General features: G+C 39.9%; 1 pseudogene; it reads right to left on the reverse strand.

Annotated features, from left to right (window-relative positions):
* Positions 1 to 1,087: 1,087 nt before the first annotated feature.
* The window catches only part of LOC103610942, a 38,309-nt pseudogene continuing 32,651 nt past the window's right edge, over positions 1,088 to 6,745 (reverse strand).

Raw genomic sequence — 6,745 nt, forward strand, 5'->3', positions numbered from 1 at the left:
TCATCCTGAGGGCTGCATGTACACACTCAGGAATCTCTTCTTTGTTTCTTTCTTTATTCATCACTTCCTCAGGCTTTACTCCATTTGGCTCAGGTTCCAAAAGCATTTCGTAAAAAAACATTTTCAGCTTTTTAAAACTCTTTGCTGAAATCTATATTTTGGGGTTCAACTTCTTTTAGTTGAACAATTTCTGCTGTGGGAGTTCGATGGTTTGGCGTTATATCATTTTCTCTAATGACAATGTCTAGTTCCATAATGTTATCATCTCCCCTTCAAGTCTGGGTAACCCTGAATGGATTATCCCTTAAATTTGAAGGACTTTGTAAGGGTGACTGGTCTAAAGCACCAGTGACATTTAATTAATCCTTTTTTCTTTCCCTTAGGCATGTTTGTTGATGTCTCCTCATTCTTTCCATTTGCTCTCCCACAGTCATCTTAGGTGAAGTACTCTCAGCTCTGAGCATTTGGCCCATGGCTGCTTTTAAGCTGGAACTGCTGAGCACATGGAGCAGGAGATGGCAGAATCCGCAGCTGTGCCCTTCAGATGGAGTTACTTGGAGGTGGCAGGGGAGAAGAGGGCCTTGGTGGCCCCCAGAACCGCAAGACTGCTAATAGGGTTCCTGTGGATCCATGCAAGAGAGAGAAGCCAGAACAGCTGAAAAAGGGGAAAGACTGAGGAACTGTTCCAGACTTTAAGAATCTAAGAGCCATGGCACCTAAATGCAATCCATGGATCTCACTGGGAAACTTTTGCTGTAAAGGACACTATAGACAAGTGGTGAAACTTGTAAAGAAGCTGAGGATTAAATGATAGAACACATACTCTCCAATGATGAAGTTGGTATTGTAGTTATGTAGAATGTCCTGACTTGTAGGAAATATACACTAAATTAATCAGGGGTGATGGCATGTCAACAATTTATTCTGAAATAATGCAGGGGGGGTGGTGGTGGTGGAAATGTCCTTTGTACTAAAATTTGGAACTTCTAATTTTAAGAATTTTTCCAAAAAGTTAATCAAAAACTAACAAACGAACAGAAAAGGTGAAAAACCTTAGGCAAACCTTATTTCTCCATGAGAAAAGACCTATGAATCAGTGCTTGAAATTAATATTACAAAAGTTTGATGGCACTATAACAATTGCAATATATCCAAACATTAGCAATGTGCACAGTGCCAGTACACCAAAATGATGTCTGTCTAAATCTTTAGGTCCATATACAGTGATACTAGTTGAAAAATACAAATAATCCATCAATTAACTCCACTAAAGTATTAATGACAACTTGGTTGTTTGTGCTGTTTAAACAGCTGGCCTTTAGGCAGTTTGAGTATGCAAAACTCAATCATACTTGTTTTCACTAGCAAAATCTGCTTATGAGTTAGTTGGAGATGCCAAGAAACATAGTTACAAATACTTCAATAAATTTTCATCACACATATATGATACAAAAATGTCTTCCTTTAGTAAACATTTTCACATCACAAATTTAATGGGAAAAAATTAAAATGTTATATAAATAGCCCGCTAAATACAATTTTATTATTGTTTAGATCATATATTTTCTCTTTAAGATTTCTGTATATTCTTGTGCAGCTTTCAAAACTGGATCTTGATTTGGATCATTAGGTTCTAAAGAGCAAACTCTGTAAGATCTACATTCAAATTCAACAGCATCTAAAAAGAAAAACAATTACATTGTTAACCTAAAAAATTTCATAGTTAACTAAGCATAGGTCAGTAAAACACATTGGTAACTTTATCAGTTTTAGTAAGAAAAAACATATGTATGTACAAATATAATACAAAATCACTATTAAATATAATGTGCCCATAATTGTACATTGAACTAATTATCATTGGGGTTAAGGATCGGATCTTCTGGCTTTCTCATTCTTTATTCATTTATTCAACCACTATGTGCTAAGGTACTATGACAGGCACTGGAATTATAAGATGAAGTTGGTACAGTCCACCCCTCAACAATCATGTACTAAACCCCCCCAAAAAAAAACAGACAAACAGGCAATGTCCATACAGTGTCATAGATACCATGACAAGTATAAAACAAGACACTATTGGAACACACAGAAGGGACATCTACGAGTTCCAGTCAAGACGGCAGAATAGATGGTCCCCAGCATCACTCTCTCCCCCAAATCAACCAATTTACAACTATAAAAATGTAACATCAGCCAAGCTGGGGCCACTGGAACTCAGGGGAAGAGAAGGAGAGACCTAAGGAGTTCATGAAGGTGGGAGAAACTACGATGAGAAAAAGAAAAAACTGCTCTGTGCATTTTGGCCCATGGCTGCTTTAAAGCTGGAACTGCTGAGCACATGGAGCAGGAGATGGCAAAAGCCGCAGCTGTGCCCTTCAGATGGAGTTACTTGGAGGTGGCAGGGGAGAAGAGGGACTTGGTGGCCCCCAGGACAGCAAGACCACTAATAGGGTTCCCGTGGACCCATGCAAGAGAGGGAAGCCAGAACAGCTGAAAAAGGGGAGCCATTCAGAGGTCAGTGAATCATCACAAGGGACTGGTGTACAGCCGGTTCCATGGGAAATGTTTGGAGCACAGGCGGTAGGGGAAACAGGCACACTGGGAGAACACTGGGACACAGCAAGTACAGCCAATCTGCCCCCAATCAGCACAGGACCACTCAGAGGAGACTGGTCAGGAATGCAGAATTGTATGGGGTGTAGTCTGATGAAAAAACTCAGGTCCAGATCAGAGTTTCTACACAACCCAGATGTACCATGTCACCGGAGAGCCAAAAGTACCTATAAGGTCAACCATTAAACCCTGGGCTGCACAAAAAGCCTTCCCTAGAGAAACAGCAGCAAAGCAGCAATTTAGCTCAGCCACACTACTCAAGTACTGGTTCCCACAGGAAGTTTCCCCATTTTAGAAGTAAGCAAAGGACAAAAAATTAGTTGTGTTCCAGGCACACCTCCAGCCTCAGGGCCCGCCACGGGACATGAGGCATGGATCTGGAGACCCCCCCAACCCACAACCACTCAACACCACCAGCACTTCAGAGCCCACCCGGGAACCCAAGACTTGAAGCCGGGGACCAGACCCCTGCCCACAACTATGCACACCACCAGCACCTTGGGGCCCCACCCAGGGGCCCGGAGTATGGATTGGGGACCAGACCCCCACACACAACCAGGCACTGTGCCAGCACCTTGGGGCCTGCCCAGGGACCCGAAGCATGGAGCCGGAGACTAGACCCCCTTCCCACAACCAGGTACACCGTGCCAGTGCCTCAGGGCCCACCTGGGTACTTGAGCTATGGAGTCAGAGACCAGACACTCCCCACAACCAGGCTCACTGCCAGTGCAAAGGAGCATGCCAAAAACATCATGTCCATGTGGGTGGCCTACCACAGCCACCACAATAACCACAGCTGCCATGAAAGCAGCTAGATTCCACAACCACCATGCAGATGGTCTGCCAGCCACTGGAATGCACTAACACAAGGAGAGTCACCAGCAGAGATAAAGAAAAGAAGAGGATGTCTCTACAAAGCCCGTTTCATAGTGACACAGGAAGCATCTGCTCTATGATAATAGTGGGGGACCTGATCACACCTCTCAGCATTGGACAGATCATCTAGGCAACAAATCAACAGAGTAACCATAATTCTTTCAGAAGGAGAGAAGAAATCTAGGGTAATTGGGGGTGGAATGGGAGGGGAGATGGGGAGAGATTGGACAAGGGGCATAAAGAATAAGTACAATTTGTAACAGTATATATGCTAGTAGTATTGATTTGATCAACATATCTCAATGTTGAACCCCCAAAATACGTCTAATCAATTTTGATTCAATAAAATTTTTTTAAAAAAGAGAGAGACATCTATCGCAGTTTTGTGTCTATATTGTAGGCTTTTTGGTGGAGGAGATGTGTAAGTTGATACCTGAAGGACAAGGGAAAAGCATGCCAGAGAGAGGGAAGAAGCACACGCAGAGAGCTAGAGGTGAGGAAGAGCATGTGTGGGATTTAAAGTCATCTAGTTTGGCCAGATGCTAACGCAAAGGGGCAGAGTAGGGTGAGAGGCAACAGATGAGGCTGAAGGATTTGTCCAGAACCACTGATCTGGGTAGTTTTAGTCTGTCCTGAGGAATTTGGAACTTTTCCTGAGGTCCAAAGTAAACCAATGACAAAGTAAATGAGTGGAGATTTAAAATGTCACCAGTCAAGTGACAGCTTCTAAACTGTAATTGCTTGGCTAAGGTATTACTAGATGAGTCTGTTTTTTGCAGGGCAGCCTCCTATCACTACCATAGCTCCGAGAAGTGGCTGATGCCTTTGTTTTCTGAGCAGAGTTTCAGTGAGCAGGCTGGTAGGTCCATAGCGATGGCAGAAGTGAAGAAAGTGTAATCAGAAAAAAAGCTACACAGACTTTTTGAGATTTTTAAAAACTATGCAACCTAATGAATAAATGAGGATTAAGTATATTCTTCATTATGAGTATTTGTTTTTACATTTTTTTTAGATGTCTGCAAGCAAAATTACTTCCTGTCATATCTATCAACACTGGAAAGGGATGCCATTTGCTGTTTATGGTTTATTTCAGAATCCAAGTAACTAATCTACATTTAATTCATAAATTTTAGCAACATACCTTGCTCTAGCTCTCTAGTTAAAGCTTCATCGAACTCCTTCTGCACCTGAAATGAATCAAATATTTTCTATAACACTGAAGTTAAATAAGAGACATCATCATGGGAATGTGTCCAGAGCCATAGAGCCTGGCTGTTGCCTAAGAGCCTGCCTGTCTGGAGCCATAGAGCCCAGCTATTGCCTCGAGGCCTCAGAGCCTTGTTTGCTGTTATCTTCCATCCCTCCCCCTCCTGTGCACTATGGGTGTAAGTAACTTTGCAACTTGCCATAGATAACAGGGGAATTTTCCATTTACCGGAACAACCCTCCCTGCAGTTTTCTCAGTAAACCATCTACGGCTCACTTCCTTATCTGCTGATTCCCTCCTGCTGGCTATATAAACTGTGACCTTCTGGCTAATAAACGAGACTTGATCAGAATACTGTCTTGTCTCCAATTCTCGTGTCTCTTGTCCCATCCAATTCCCACTCCCCTCTCCAGGGTCTGCATTGAATATCCCGCGGGTCGGGACAGGAATGATATATAACATACAAAATGTCATCTTTAAATCGTGCTTTTAGAAACTAGACTCAACTTGAGGATTGCTTAAATGGAAAAAAATCACATATCACATAAATAAAATTGCTACTTAAGTTTAGATAATAGAGAATGTATATGTAATGTTTTTTAGATTAATCTGATGAAAAGTATGATTAATACTTGTCTATAAATGCACATTATTTCAGAAGAGTGATGTTTTTTCTCATTAGTAGCAATTCAAGTCATATTTTACACTGAATGCATTACTTTGCATTTCTTAGCAAAGGCCTGCTCATTAAAAAAAGTTAATCAGTTTTTTCACTTCCATGTATTTTTCCTTAAAATGAACTTTCCATTCTCCACTTGTAGAAAATTAAAAATTTAAAGTATGCTATTACACACAATCTTAAATACGTAAATGAAGAAAGTGGTACTGGCATAATAATGTCATGTGAAAATTCTGCTGGCCAAAGATTAAGTAACAATAGTAAGCTGTCTGTACTATGATTAAACATTATTCATGTGAACCCAAAGACATCAGAAAATTTGCTCAAAAAAGGATAAATATAGATTAGAGACAGTTTTCAAACTTAGTGTCTTTGATTCATAACTTTCTGGAAAAAAAACAAGGAAACAATATATACTTCTTTCATTGTAACTTTGATTTCCTTTCAGAAATTAGGACCAATTTCTCTGAAACATCTGGCTAATTATAGTTATCTACTTCATTGTAAAATGTGTGGGAATATTTCAAACTATATTGCAAGTGTCCCCGTCTAGAGTGTTCTTAATGTGAATGTTTCATATAAAAGCTGTTCTCTTCTTAAGTGGTCAAGGCACAGTCTACCATATAGTATACTGAACATTATAAATACCTCTTGGTGACCATAATGTGATATCCAATGTCCTTTATAAATTTTAGGTGCAAAGACAAATTTTTTTTTGTAACAGTTTTCTCAATATTTTGAGAAACTGTTTTCCATAACATTTCTTTGACAATAGTGTTGTAGACAGGCCTTATAAAATGAATAACAGGACAAAAGCATTTCTAGACACGTCCTGTAAAAGTAGTAAATCAATACCAGATGAAGGGAGAAGACTTTATTCAAAGAATCTTATATTATCATTAATAAACACAATGTAAAATGTAGATCAGTTTTTACAAGACTAGAATTAAGGTACTGCCAATATAATGTTATTATCTTTCCCCCCAAAGATGTTCTCCTAAATACTTACTTCCTATGTGTAACAGATTTTATTACTTTTTGTACCCCATTTACAAATGCTTTTCATAATATATCAGTTTTACTTAGATAAAAATGAAATTCCCTTCTCAAAAGACTGCTTAAATTTGTAGTGAAGAAATCTTAATTACTGAGATAGAGAATACTTTTCGTGTAACACATTTAAGAAGAGCTAGCCATTTTTTTCTCCTAACTCTTAAAGCGTACATGGTAAAAGGAGCTGCCTCTACTCCAACCCTGGAGTGGCTGCCTCCTACACAAACTCTCTTCTAGCCTTTCACTGGCCCTTGAATAATTTACAACACAAATAAGAGCTGAGGGCAACCACCTTTGGGAAAGAGACAGCAGGT

This window comes from Galeopterus variegatus, unplaced genomic scaffold, assembly GCF_000696425.1.
Source record: "Galeopterus variegatus unplaced genomic scaffold, G_variegatus-3.0.2 Scaffold12107, whole genome shotgun sequence".
NCBI lineage: Eukaryota > Metazoa > Chordata > Mammalia > Dermoptera > Cynocephalidae > Galeopterus > Galeopterus variegatus.